Below are 16,403 nucleotides of genomic sequence, written 5' to 3' on the forward strand. Positions count from 1 at the left end.
CTTTCTTTCTTTAATTTCGGTCCTGACATAAAACATTGGTTTGAGGTTTTATATAAAGATTCTAAATCAGCCGTTTCTCAGTGTGGGCACTTATCTAACTTTTCCCTATTGAAAGAGGCTGAAGGCAAGGAGATCCCCTCTCATGTAACATTTTTATCCTCTGCGCCGAAGTTTTATCACTTGTATTGAGAAATAACAATAATATTAAAGGTATAACCGTTCAGAGAACTGAACATAAATTGTCCCAGTTTGCTGATGATGCTACTATTTTATTAGACGGTACCGAACAATCCCTAAATGAGACACTTACTGTTATACAGAATTTTGCATATATTTCAGGCCTTTATGTTAATTTTGATAAAACAAATGTTGTATGGATTGGAAAGTACAGATATAGTTCATATACCATACAAACCAAATGGATGCAACAAAGCTTAAAAATGCTTGGAAAACACTTCCATAGAGACCTGTCAAAAATGTTAAAAATAAATTACGATGAAAAAAATGTTTAAATGGAAAACATTCTGAAAAATTGGAAAAGAAGAATTTTAACACCAATTGGCAAAATTGTGATTATAAAAACACTTATTGTGTCATTATTCAACCACCTGTTCGCATTATTTCACATCCCACCCATTACCATATTAAATTCAAGAAAATGTTCTATTCTCAGTTTTATTTGGGATGGGCATAGTAAAATAAAGTTCACAGCAATAGTTAAGGAACATAATGAAGGAGGTTTAAAAATGATCAATTTGGATGCATTTATTCCAGCATTGAAACTTACCTGGCTACAAAAACTTCAATCCTTTAGTGGACATTATATAGATATCACAAAACTGTATTTTAATAATGTTTTAAAAAGCTTCTCACTTTATTGTAATAAATTGGATTTAAACACAGAAGATTTTGTATAGTATCCACTTTTCTATAATCAAAACATATTAATAGGAAATAAAAGTATTTTCTTTAAGTCATGGTTTGATGCTGGAATTCATTGTATAGGGGATATATTTAAAAATGGAACCTTTATTCCTTTAGATAAAATAAATAGAATGTATAATTTGAACATAAATTTCATTCATTATACAGGGGTAAAAAGAGCAATAGATGAGTTTATGAAAAAACAATGTATATCTTGTCCCACCCAACAAATTATAAAACCCTTTTTGCCCCATTTATTACAACTTATACTGAAAAAAGAATCTGGAGCAAAAAGACTATACATCATTATAAATAAAAATATTGAACAACCATCAGTTAAAGCAAAATGGTGTACAAAACTTAATGCCACAATTAATGAAAAATAATGGAATTGCATATTTGAGCTACCTTTTTTAATAACCAATGACGTAAAAGTGCAGTGGTTCCAATAAAGAATAACTCACATAATACTTTGAACAAATAGTCTCTTAAATAAAATGAAAATTACTAATGATCCATTATGTTCTTTTTGCAAACAAAGTGATGAAACTTTAGAACATTTATTCTGGAAATGTCAGATATCTTAAACAATTATTGACGAAATGTTACCCAGACAAACTTTTCCATTTATTGATAAGACAACTTTTCTTCTTGGACATTTAACGAAGTCTGCTAGTACCGTTAATAATGTAATTTTATTTTTAAAGCTATACTTATACAAATGTAAAACAAAAACAATCATTCCAAGCATAGCAGGAGCCAAGAAATACCTCAAATATGAATATGATAACTTGAGAAAAATTACAAAAAACAATTTAGAATCCTTTGATAGAGAATGGAAACTTTTTAATACCATTTTATCACAGACTTAGATTTTAAACGCGAGGATTGTTGTAGTGTCATCTGTTATCACAATGTTTACATCATTTATACAGCATTGCTTATCTTTACACACTGAAAAATAGCTGAATCATTAAATGCACTTATTAATGTTTCTCTCTATGCCTTTACATTTGCTAGTACAATTTAAACATCATTGGTCGTATATATATACACATACACACTGGAAAATGTCCTTTTTTTCTTATTTATATTTTTTTTTCAACGCAAAATTAAAAGCATCATATAGATAACTTTTGATGTTTTGCATTAAAAAAAAATTATATTTGCTTTTAATATCTTCATCTCCGATTGAATCACACCATTGTGTTAATGATTTAATATTATACATATATTTTCTCTTTGAATATAACGTGTTAAAAACTTTCTTTATCAATTTATCAATGTATTTTGTTAAACCTACATTATCAGTAAAATTGTATTTAGTGAGTATGTTAAAAAGCTTTTTTGAAGCGTTTGTGCTGTATTTGAATGTTTTGAATACAATTATGTTTATATACTCCCTTCAAGTACATGTCAATGAACTGCTACACATAAAACATGTATGTATGTAATACTTTATATTGGAAATAAAATTTTGCAGTTGAAAAAAAAACAACAAAAAAAAAACAATAACTCATTTATCCGTTTGAATAAACAATTCAATGCAAAACTCGCGGATATGTTTATTAGCACGCTGTCACATTTAAAATATCACAGGAGACGACGGTTGTGACAGCTTTTCTTTTACCGATATTTTAGGCGTTTACAAAATTTAAATATCTTTTTTAACCGTTTGATACGGATACCATTTGGTCTCCCACAACACATTTTTCATTAAAAAGAAATACTCGTTATAGCACCTCGAAGACATTGATAACGTTAAGCACTTTCCAAAGTAAGCTGCAGAAATTTGTGCCATTGTATAGTTATTTTACATAACTCTCAACATAGCCTTTACACAGACACGATTGATGTTGTTTTTAAAGATAACACGGTCCAGAGTTATTTGACCACACGAGGGTTACATAATGCAACGCAATTATACTGCGTCATATTATATCTCTTATTTTAGAAAAAAGTTTTATTTTGACAAACGATTTCAAGCGAGTCTTCTGAATTGCATATGCCACGTGTTCATATCTAACCTAACAATGTTTAAAGTTTTTTTTGTGGCCACAAATAATTCCATTTATATCTTCCGTGAAATATCCGAACATTTACGGGCGAACACGAGATTGAATACGGTAAGCGTCGGCTCTCATGAATAATCATTCTGTGAAATCAAAATGAATTCTGGGTAACTGGAACTTAGCGAATGCGAAAATGGCTTGTATAAATTATGCACATGGACGCAACCCGAATGAATCCGATCCTGACTCGAAAGCGAAAGTAGATTACATCGTGGAACGACATTTAGATATTTAGATGCTTAAAACTTGCCGAATGCTTGTAATATAACGATTTTACATCAATTTTACTTTTTTTTAGGCTCTTCCTATTGTAATTAACCATCGTGTGGTACTACTTGTTGTCGAATGTTTTTATATAGCATAATACAGTAGCCGTATGTATTGGTGAGCGTGATAGTGACTTTAACCCACTTTTTAATGTAATTGTAATGACAAAAATGAACGCTCATATATATTAGCTAATTATGTTGAAAACTATCGAAACGTTTTATTTAAACACATGTTTAAAGGGCTTTAAATCAAATGCTAATGAACTATTTTTTTAATGATTACGATGCTATATATTATCGTTGTCCGTATGTTGTTTTTAAATTGTTAAAGGATGACTCTGTTCAATATGTAACTGAAAGCACGTTTGACATATAAGATGATCTCAAGTAAACCGTCTAGAATAACTAAATACCACATATACAGTGTGATACATATTCATCGTATAGTGGCAACACTTAAACTTACAGGCAAATCAGTTTGATTTTTTAGTTTTACTAGTTTACAAAATAAGTTGCCCCCAACGAGTATACAAATAACGAACGGGTATTTTTCTTACTTTACTCAACACAAAACAGTTCACGTTGTAACTCCGAACTTATAAAGATTGTTATGCGAATTATGTTTCATTGTTCTGTTCGTCTGAAGTTATTTTTAAAGAGTTCTACTTCCCATACTATGTGCAATGATTAAAAGTAATTGGGTTAAAGCCACCACTCCTGCGCCAATCTGATTTACAGCTTTGTTCCGATAATTGTTAACGAAGTGTGTATGAGATGCTCTAATTGCCTTACGTATCTTTATAATCATTTTCCTGAAATATTGTCAAACGTTTCAGGATGGATGTATAATGCAATAAGAACATCGACATAACACGCATTTATAGTATTAAGCAGACCGGCTCGTTTATTAACAAACTAAAATATAAGTCTTTTTTAAAAAGGGATTGTCCATGAATCCAAATGTTAAGGGGTATTTTACAGTGTTTTTTATTTACTTAACAAACTATTTTGTTGTAATAATTTATATATAACTACAAAACATGAAATCGGCATACTAATTAAAAGATCAACATAATGGTTATTCTGCTAAATAAAATTCCTTATATTTTAACTAAAAAGCAAATCGCTCACATTACGACTCATAACTAATTTTCATACCAAAACCTAAAATGTTATGCCAGCGTAGCGTAACAAAATTCAAAAACATTTCAACTATAAGGCGAAGCGATCGCATTTCCAAACATTTCTTACATGTTTTTGCAGACCCAAGCTCAAATATTACGCCGGCATAAAAAACTAAATAATAAATGTCAACAGAAAGAGCATTGCTTCGTAGTTTCCAATTATTCCTTATTTACAGACCAAAACTCAAAATAATATGCCAGCGTAAAAAATTCCAAACATTTCAACTGGTTATCGTTTTGCTTTCATTTCGAATAATTTCTTTTAACCGACGCCAACTTACATGTTACGCCGGCATAACACAATGAATAGTATTACAAAACATCTATCTATTATTGCATTTACAACCGAAAGACACCTTAACAACAACGTTGATGCTTGATTCTTTCATATGAACCGGGTTCAATTCAATCGAGAGCACTCTGTTTTACGAACTTTCTTGTTTTGATTATATACGTTCGCATCACCTATATTGTTATAAGTAGCTAAAAAGTATATTGTTGCCTTTAAATAAAATATCCGACACCCTATAAATCCCACCGTTCTTTATAAAATGTATACGAATAAACTAAATCACTGTATGTCATGAGTATAGGCCATTCCCTTTTGCTTACGCGGTCTATATTTTATGCATGAAGTTTAATAGTTTTCAAAGTTTGATCGCAATTTAATTACAGCTTTCGCCCGTACGTCTATAATTAGTAATTTAGGGTCGGCTCAACCAATAAGGGGCGAAGTTAACAGCTAATAAACGAACGCTAAAAACGATTTGGATTAAGCAACACAATAAGTTTAAGGAAACAGTAAGTATATAACACTCAATGTATTGATGTTTCATTTTTAATGAAATCATCTTCCTTCAAAAACAAGCGTAAATATTAAAGGAAACAAATGATCCCTGTTTGGGCCAAACTATTTATTTCAATACACATCAGATGGCGCCGTTTCACAGTATAGCTCTTTGCGTCCTTTTCGATGAGAATTTTGTATTAAGTTTGAGAAACGAAATGTCTCATTTGGAATCGGCATTGTGAGTTGATTACAGTCCTAAAAGCGGATCACTAATTGTGATTTAATCATGTGTTGTTTTATTTTGTTTATAAAACGTTTATTAAGTATTCTTCCTTACGACCGTGTCATTGACCTGTTTTAAATTCGATTCCAAGTCGCATGTTTGTATGATTGGTTTATACTGTTATATCTGCAATATTGCATTTCCTCTTTTGATAGGACTATTGGCAACCAATACGTCAATACAGCAGCGCAAAGCATCTCATTTAAGAAAGAAAACATTTTTAAGAGAAAAAGGAACAATCATTATATTGGGTGTATTAAATCGTTCGAATTAATAAACAAATCATGTTTATATTGTTGATCAATATTCTCATGACATTTTACAATCGAAATACAAGTGTGTCGCTAAATAAAACGCAATCTCTTTATATAAACTCCAACTATAATAAGTATATTAGTATCTGTATTCATACTAAACCATGTTATCTAACGTATGCTTTCATACATATAGTATATAACACTTTATAAGGGATACTTATCCAACGTTCATGCATGCTTACAACCAACATACAAACGTTATGCATACTTTGAAGTTGATTAAACGTACGGACTTGCTCACAGCGATATGACTGTATTAACGAGATTGACCAACTGTTTTAGACGATGTGTTCGATATATGGTGGAGGCATGTACATTAAAAAAGCGATTATATTTGGTCCGCACATACTAACTCTTGTTTAAGAAAGTATTAATATCATTATATATTTGAACAAGAATTACAAACTTTGTTGACAAGGAAACGCAAAGACACGCATGTAGTAGGATCGATTTTGTTTGCATCTTTGTCAATAACAAGAAACAGGGAGGTTTAATACTTTTAACGCCAATGATCGCTAGAGTAAAGTGTCTATGAGGACCAACTACGACGTAAAGTTGTCATTAAATACCATGAATTATTTGGAGAAAATTGTGCCATCAAATCCTGTAAAACTTATCGATCAAGTGTCGCGATTCATCAATTGTGCACTGTTATAGCAAAAAGGTACCATGTCTCCTTCACGCGTTGTTTCAAATTCCGTAAGATTCTGATTATCTACGATTGATTTTGCAATTTTATTGTATATTGTTTATTCATAGATTATGTAAAGTTTTATTTACATCGTCTACATACAAGATTTACATGCTATGAAATATGTTTTTATTATCGTAGTACACTTACGAGAATTGAATACAATCATTATTTGTTTCAGCGACCTTTATCTTACTTTGTTTGTGCAGTATTAAGATTGTATTCGTGAAAAAAACTCGCATTGATTAGTGTTTGCATACAAAATCCGTTTTATACATGACATTCAAGAACGAGTATAGCAAACAAACAATACACGTATGTTTGTTATTATAGAATAGGCGCGGATATAATGTTTGGAAACATCATCCACAATAAGGAACCATTATTAACACATGCGAAATGGTAATCAACAAATCCCCCAATAATACCATAGTTCGCTACGTGTCTTTTAATGGTTTAAACATGCATTTATTCTCTTTACGAAAATCAATTGCTAACCTCATTCAAATACATTAGTTGTTTAAACGCCCTAATGCAAGCGTTTCTGAAAATACATCTGTGCGAACATCTTTAACGATGGTCGACCCGTCATTTAGACGTCCAAATAGGACTCGAATTATTTCGTCTGAACAATAAGGAATATAATGTATCTTTCTTAATCGTGTTCTAGATATCATGGGACGTACGCCTAAGATACAATTGTATAGTAAATGAGTTTATGTTGGTTCATTACACGCAATTTGTAAGAGATATAGTATATGTGCTAAATTCCAAGTTCGCATCGGAATTTATTTTGTTCAGGCTTGAAGCGTATGTCTTCGAACTATTGCTTTATTATTAAACTCAATTATAGTATACATACGTTTGATTATCCTGCCTAAATGTTTAGAAATGTTATATTGTATTTCAATAGTATTTGTTCGCTCATGCACGCTTATCAGTTACAGAGTTTAATATCCGGGGCCCGTAATGTGTTCATTATAATAATTATATGATAAACATGCGGAGGTGTTTTATAAGAATGCAGTGAAATTTGATTTTTTTTTCGCATCAGACTTCATTTGAGGCAGTCGTTCATTTACTGATGGTGAAGTCGTTTAGGAAAAGAGATTTCAGAAACAAAAGCCATGTTTAACGCCTATGATAATGATAAGATTTGGTCCGCATCAAACTTTGCGTATTACAGATGTGCTCATAGTTTGCATTATAGCAGCTACACGTCATTCTCGCCAGGGTCTTTTTGAACACATCTTTTTACCACGATAAGAATCATTTGTATGACAAGAAAATAGTATGAAAGTCCAGATGTTTTGACACTTTAATGTAATTCCGAGCTTCTAACAACTCAATCACTACTTAAATGAACGCTAATATATTAGCTCATCATATTGCTGATTATCGAAAAGTTGCATTATGCCAAATGTTTTCAAGTTCTTCATCTGAACAACAGACGAACTATTTGAAATTACCGAGTATAATTATGATCTTATATATAATGTGTCTACGTCTCTGGTATGTGTTGAATACTTTGCAGATGTATCACTTCAAAATAAAACAAATATGTTTGAAATGTTTGCTGGTCGTATGCTCACCGTCTAGATTTACTAAATTAAACATATAGTGTATGCTAAAGCTTAAGTATGCACTTTTATTTAATTTGCATGGGCATGATACAAAGTCATCCGTTGATTCCGAAGGGGAAACACAGAGTGATCATGCAATTTTCGTTTTTAACTTATATAAACTAATGATTTGTATTTCATGAAAGCAAACATATTGTGTCGTCATTATCATTTCCATGTTAGTTTATTTCGATATGTTTTATAACCCGACTTGTTATCATTGATTACTTTTAATTGTGTAACACAATCAAGGTTCTAGCGCAAGTTTGATAGGCAAGAAATGTGACGAGCGTGTTCAAAGTACTTTTTGAATCGGGATGTTTACTGGATTTTCTGCTAAAAGGAGGTATGTGTTTTATTTATTTTGGCACATGTCAAAACAATGCATACATTAGCACTACAGTGCAATTTAATTTATGAAGCCAATGTATAATTATAGTTTAAACATCAAGTTACATACACTATAACATTTTTTATTTAAATACAATATATTTATACGTTTCGAATGGGCTTTATACAATTATATGAACCTAAAATCCATGTACTTAACCCACAATCATCACTTCTTATTGTTACCAATTGTAATAGGGCTTTTCTGTAGTAGTTCGCATCAAAACGTATATGCAAGTTGCATGTCTGTATGGCACACGGGAGCATAATACTTTAATATCGGCTCAATAATTGAAGCTCGGCTAAATAATTGATTAAATTAAGGGGAAGTCACAACTGTTTTGACGCCAACATAACATAAACACGATTTCATAATACACAGGAAAATCCTGTGTAGTGATTAAACGCGTGCGATAAGTAAAACCTCATGTATAATGTCGCGTCATCTCCGTGAAAAGATCGGGCTTTATTACTTGAATTGTGAATACAAACTTCGTAGCGCAGAGAACGTTGAAGACTTTTATTTTGGTAAGAAAGAGTGTAGTGTCGTTTTGGAAAAGTTTACAAATCTTATTTGTAATTCGAAAACAATCGTTAAGTTATATCTACAAGGCTGCAAGTGTTGAAATTGATCAAACATAGATATGTAACAAGTACAACGTACAGTAAGTGTATACATGTACACCTACAGTCTATATAGAAAGACTGTCTTTGGATGCCTAAGCGCTGATTTATTAGTTGGTTATGGGGAAAACTCGATTTAATGGTAGCTACATTTTAAATTCAACAAGTGAATGTTGCCAAGGGTGGCACGCGTAATCATGTGAAACGGTACAAACGTGTTGTTGTGTAAGTTATGTTATTTTGTGTGATATACACTGGATACATCACAATCTGGATCGAACCGGATTTGGTTTTGTAAGCACCCCATTTATCCCACAGGTCGTTTGCAAGCTCCCATACACTAAAAGCCGATATGCGTTATATAGATGTGCTTGATCGCAAGCAGAATGCAAATTAAAGTAGGATCAGAGCTTTTAAGCGCTTGAGATATATAACCATTAGCAGAACAGCTAGCATTGCTGCAACACAGAATTGGAAATTAAGGCTAAGCGGCGCCGAGGCGCTAAAACCGCCTGTGGAAAAAAACATATATCATGTTAACCTATTGTTTGTCAAAAATTCTAACCAGATACTGGAACTAACTACATTGTTAGTTTTTTTTTGTGTTGGACCGTTATGGTTATATCACTGTAATGCCTGGAAGAAATAAAGTTATCATTACTGAAGTCATAAGTGTAACTTCGTTACAGTTTTACCTAAAATGATTTTAAGGCATCGACACACGGGAATGAGTGAACACACATATAAACAATATTATTTGATTCACTTACCGTGTAGTATTATTTTAATAATTATACGTGAACACATCATTAAGCAGCAGAATACATTTAAGGTAAAACTTATTAGATAAATATTAATATACATAGTTAAATCTTACATCTTAATTTCATTGTATATGTGCCGCGCTCTATAAAACGTGGATTTTATGCATGTGCTTAAAGTGTCGCCCCAGATTAGCCTGTGCAGTCCGCACAAACACTAGTCAGGTACGACATTTTCCGCCTAAACTGGATGTTTGCTAGGAGGAGACTTTCTGTAAAGCAAACAAATCATACATGCGAAAAACATAGTTTTTAGTATATAATAAGGGCAGGTAAATCGGGTCATATTTTATTTAAAAATATTTAACATTTAAAATATTGCAATCGAAACATCTTAAAAAACAACAAAGATTCGGTGACCAGATATGAATGTTTTTAGACTGCATTTGGTCTTCATTAAAACCAAGTATAGAAGCGAGTCAAATAAATGTAATGTTTTAACGCCTTTATATAAGCGTCTATGAAAGAGCCGCTATAAGATCATTCCTTAAACAAAAATGACGTACCGTCGATAAAGACATACATATAGTACACTAATATGGTCGACATAACAATAGTGGGCACATTGTTCCTTACTTAACTTGATTGAAATACTCTTCATCACGAAGCAAAGTTAAATAGCAAAGTAATTACTTGCGTTTAATACCAGCCTTATGTAATGCGGCACATAACATATTATCAATTCCAAATCCTCGTTGGTGTTTTGTTCTGTTTTTGGTTAAGATTTAATACGAGTTTTGTCGCATATTTTATTGATTAATATTTTAATTCTACTTGCTTTTCTAAATCCTTTACAATATAAAGAAGTGAAACTCTAGCTGCTGGGGCAGTATTGAATTCTTATTATACACAATTAGTTGGTCCTTTATTTAAGGCAAGTGACCGATTGCCAAACAGTCCTAAACAGCATAAAACAGCACAATACAAAACAACATAAACACATATAAGAATAAAGCTGGGGTCACCGCCTTGGAACGGTCAATGCAAAGCATTGGAGGTTAAAACCGGTCATCCTCACACTTGGCCCAGAAATATTCAGTAAATAATATACTTATAATGCTATACACGTATTACATATATATTAAGTCAACAGATGTGTCTAATATCATCCTTAAATAATACGAAATTGAACATTTGCATAGTATTTATCTCCATTAATATACTTTACTATTGTGTATATCTGATGCACAATTTCTCAAGCACCCATAGAAATGTGACTGTGTTTACTTAGGTTTGTCCAAACACATGTCAAATTGGAATTTACCATTTACATCGTCAAAATGGTGGCAACCTAAATCACATCTAAATTCCGAACCATCACTCTGGTGTGTTATTATTATTCGGTGACACTAGCATTTGTTTAATAATAACATATTTAGATGAAGCTAGCGAAGATGTTTTATTAGCACCCTGTCAAATTTGAAATATCGCAGTAGACGTCGGTTGTGGCAGCCATTCATTTACCGATGTTTTATGCGTTGACACAAACACAATTCAGAAATGGAAAGAATTTTCTAATTCCTATAATAATGCTCAGGTTGTATCTCGCATTACAATGTTTCAATTTAACATTAAATTAACGAAGTACAGTATTATGGCTTTTCGTCAACATTAAGATATATTGGAAATGTAATGAGTGTGTGAGTTTTCAACCTCACCATATTTACGTAATTTAAAGTTATCATATGGGTTGAGTTGCTTATTATCGAACAGATTCATTTTGTCAAACGGGTTCAATTGCTGTATCTGAATCACATGTGCACTCTTAAAAAATGTGATTGATTTGATATCGTCCGTCCATTGTATGTTTGGAATTATTAACATATGAATCACTACAACAAATTACGCTTTTGAAATATTTGCATATGTTATGTGCACTGTATGGTTTAATGTATGTGCGTAAAGTGTCGTCCAAAATTAGACTTTGCAGTCCGCACAGGCTAATCAGGGACGATACTATCTGCTTTTATGACATTTTCCGTTGAGGAAAGTCCAGTTTAGGCGCAAATTGTCGTCCTTGATTAGTTTGTGTGAGCTGCACAGATTCATCTGGACAACACTAAACGCACATGGATGAAACATCTTTTTCAAAGAGCACGGCCTATACATATCGCATGTATTGTATGTAACAACTCCAGCGTGGAATGACTCAATTTAAACTGACGCAGTATTGCAGTTTAATTTCAGGGTAATTGGTGTAAAAAAAGAAATTGTCAGTTGCTTCCAAAGGCGATAAATTGAACGAACATGTATTTTGGTCACTTAATTGAGAAAAAAAACACAAGTAATTTTCCCAAAATAATACACATTGTCGTTTATGTAATATGAATGGCTATTGTTTTTCATATGAGTTTAACTTATTGCGACAACATTGAATACGCGAAGTTTGGCATTGATGCGAATGAATTGTTTTTCACAAATGCAACATTATTACGCCATTCTGATTTATATGTGCGGAAAAGTATAACCGTACTTTGTATGACATGCTCTATTGGCCTTACACAAGACACACTGACTAGGGCCACCATATGTTTAGGCCCCGGTAATTAATATCCGCGCCAATATCTAAACATGCTTGATGAGAATTTAAATGTTTGCATTATATATTCACAACCTCAATGGTAAACTTAATAGGTATGTGTCGGCTCACTAGTGCAGTGCAGGTTCAATAATTAAGTAGGAGTTGAATAATGATGTGTCGGCCCCATAATACAGGATCGAAACTAACATCATGTTTACGCAGTTAGGCATAGTAAACTAACGTGTGATTAAGCACACTGATTCATATAAAAAATAATGTGTTATTGTGTTTTAGTTTAAGGCAAATAGTTAGTTCAAACACAGGTAAACACAAACAAGACACATGCATCCTTATGGTGCTAAATTTGTTTGTGTGGTCAATTCAACCAGATTAAGTAGGACGCCTTATGTTATGTTTATATCTGTATGTCTCAGATATAATTATATACATTTCCCTCTAAAATCCAGCTTTTTCCGCTATTTCGCTTGTCCTTTGTTAAATAAACCACTCGTATAACTGTCCTTTCTGCACATATTTTGCCATGCCCCTCTTCCTTCCTATATAAAACAATTAAAGTATTCCTTGCAATAGCTAGATTGGTAAAAATGTAAGAACATGAATGTTCGTTTTGTAAATTATACAATTTGGGACTATAAAGATACCCTTTATAATTTATTATATCTGATTGTCATTTAAGTTTTGTTTGTTTGATATTCATAAGCGCTACATTAAACATGTATGAAATATGATGTATGGCTAAGCAACAGTCATACTAAGTCGACAATGGTGAGTGCTTCTCTCCACAGTTACAGCTGAAAGTCGACCAATCCATCAACACACTTGAATGGAGGAAGCAATGTATATTTCAACTAAATTGCACATAAGAGTTCACATACTTAAATGTGTTTCGTGTACTAATGAAAGAGATTATATCGCGTAACAGATACCTGTAAGTAGTTTCGACAACAACATATTTGCCAATAAACGTAGCACTTTGCACCTGATTAAATATGTGAGTATTTAACAGAGGTTACAGCTTTCAATAGCTGGAGAAATATGGGCGGTATTATGCATTATGCACACACAATAGGCATATTAATAATAAAGTGGAAGGCCAGCTTTGTTTGACAACACCATGTCACAAGCATTAATATTGCATACCAAATGCTTAAAATAAACCTTTGCTTTGTATGATACACACGTGATTACAAAGAGGTTATGGGATGCTGGTTTAAATAAACATTAATTATGTTGAACCATAACAGATACGCATACCAGGAACTTAATACCTATGAACGTTAATAGGAATCAGAAAACATAGTATTGATATATTTTATCTAACATGTAACATGGACAAAATCTATATATTATATTTGTATTTTGTCTCAATTCCTTTTAAAAAGCTTATTTTCAAAGTTACTTTAGTGTATTATTTTTAGACACACTTGTAATCAGATAATAGAAGGAAAAATGCATTTCAATATAAATACACAACCAACACTCTGACAGTAGACAAGACAGGCGTGGAAGCTGATCGTCGGCGCATGATAATTCATTTCAATTCGTACACAATTTTTAATTTACTTAATCGAACTCACGATTATATATTTACTAAATAGATCGAACTATATAGGTGAACTAATATATAGATAAGAATCATAAAGAAAAATGGAGTAACGTATTTCTTAACATAAATTATTGCATAATACTACCGACACAACTGTAAGTTGGATGCCATTTACAATACATTTCCGCGATATTATTTTCTTGTTCAAAAGCCTACATTTAACCTTACTATCATATAGTTTGGGATTGATATGCATTCACTTTCATCTTATTCCTGTCCTGTTAAGCCTTAAATGGGATATCGAATAAAAGATGCACTTAAATAACAACAGTAGAAAGTAGCAAAAAGCGGAATACATTTAGGCGGAAACGATTTCGATACAAAAAAAAGCATCTACATATATTATTTTTATTATAAACCTGATTTATAAAGCGCCCTTTTCATGTAATAAAACACGTTCAAAGGCGCTGTACAATAATGAATACATATCATAATCTTGTTAAAAAAAACCACATAAAATAACCATAACAGTGTAAAACAATTTAAAATCTAACTAAGCATATGATAAGAAACCCGTAGCCTGGTAAAACAATAGAATCAATAAAATCGTCACATGAAACATTAATTTTATAAAAGTGATTAACATCAAAACAACAATTGTGGACTATCCAAGTAAATTAGCAGTTTATCGCATCTGAAGTGCCAATATTGATGTAATCAGTTTCCGTAGGCCAGCACGAAGTAGTGGGTCTTTAATTGTCTTTTGAAACACTGGAGTGTTTGACAGTCTCTAACATGTATAGGCAGTGAGTTCTACAATTTCGATGCAACTGATTTGAAGCTCCTTTCCCCGTACTTTACTTGTTTGCTTTTCGAGGGTACCAGTGCCATCGATTGGTGTGCTGAACGTAGATTACGCGTTGGTCTATAGACATCTATCATGTCCTTGATATACGCTGGAGATTGGCCATGTAGAGCTTTAAAAGTAAGTGTCATTATTTTATAGTTCACTCTGTACTATACAGGTAGCCAATGGAGGTCCTTCAAAATCGGTGTGATGTGACTGTACTTTGATGTTCTAGTTATTATTCTGGCAGCAGTATTCTGAACAACCTGCAATTTGTTGATCGTATGCTGGGGAATTCCGTACAGCAGAGCATTGCAGTAGTCCAGTCGAGATGTTACTAACGCATTTACCAGGGTTTTGGTGGCATCTGTGTTGATATATTGCCGAATGCGACCAATTTTCCTTAACTGAGCGTAGGTGGATCTACAGAGAGAATTAACATGCTGATCCATGTTCATCTTGGAGTCCAGGAAAGCACCCAGGTTTCTTACACTAGATGACTGTATTATGTCTGACTTGTCTAGTTTCACAGTAATGTTAGAAACTGCATTCTTGTCCCTATCAGATGTGAACACAATTAATTCGGTTTTTTCTGAGTTAAGTTTCAGCATGTTGGTATTCATCCAATGGGTAATATCATTAAGACAATCCGTCACTTGGTTAATAGTGTCTTCTATTGTTGCAGGGTTTGTTGGTTTGAATGACATGTAAAGCTGTGAGTCATCAGCATAAAAATGTGCGTTTATCCTGTGTTTACGACATATAGCACCGATAGGTTTCGTGTACATGACATAGAATTTGGGGCCTAACACCGAGCCTTGGGGCACACTATATGTCATATGCACTGGCTTTGACAGCTCTCCATCTATACAGACAGTCTGAAAACGGTCACTCAGATATGCCTTCATCCAAGCCAGTGGCTGCCCTGTAATTCCGAAGTGGATTTCGAGCCGTACAAGCAGTGTCTCGTGGTCGATGGTATCGAAGGCTGCAGAGAGGTCTAGCATCACCAAAACTGTTACTTGGTGTTGGTCTAAGGATTGTTAAATGTCGTTGTGAACTTTAATCAAGGCGGTCTCTGTTGAATGCCATTTTCTGTATGCAGATTGGTTTGGCTCATGGAGATTGTTTGAATCCATGTGATGTTCTAAGCGTGAGTCTACTATCTTCTCCAGAATTTTAGACACATATGGTAAATTCGATACTGGCCTGTAGTTCTTGAGTGTATCGGGATCTAATGTTTCCTTTTTCAATAGAGGTCTGATGCGCGCACTTTTGTATGATGTTGGCACTTTACCGGTGTTAAGAGAAGCATTAACAATTTTTGTGATGATGGGAACTAACTCCGCCGAACATTCTTTTACCAGCCACGTTGGGATGGGATCAAGTTCGCACGATTTATTTGCTGAATTTGAGATAAGCTTTGATATCTCGAGTTCTGATGCTGGTGTCAGTTCATTAAATTGCTCTTTTGAATCTTC

At 33.0% G+C, this 16,403-nt stretch overlaps 1 protein-coding gene across 1 annotated transcript in view; it reads right to left on the reverse strand.

Moving 5' to 3' along the window:
* Positions 1-16,403, reverse strand: part of LOC127861624 (profilin-1-like) — a 368,553-nt gene that overhangs the window by 77,136 nt on the left and 275,014 nt on the right. The window lies entirely within an intron of this gene.

The sequence above is a fragment of the Dreissena polymorpha genome, chromosome 16, assembly GCF_020536995.1.
Source record: "Dreissena polymorpha isolate Duluth1 chromosome 16, UMN_Dpol_1.0, whole genome shotgun sequence".
NCBI classification, from domain to species: Eukaryota; Metazoa; Mollusca; class Bivalvia; order Myida; family Dreissenidae; genus Dreissena; species Dreissena polymorpha.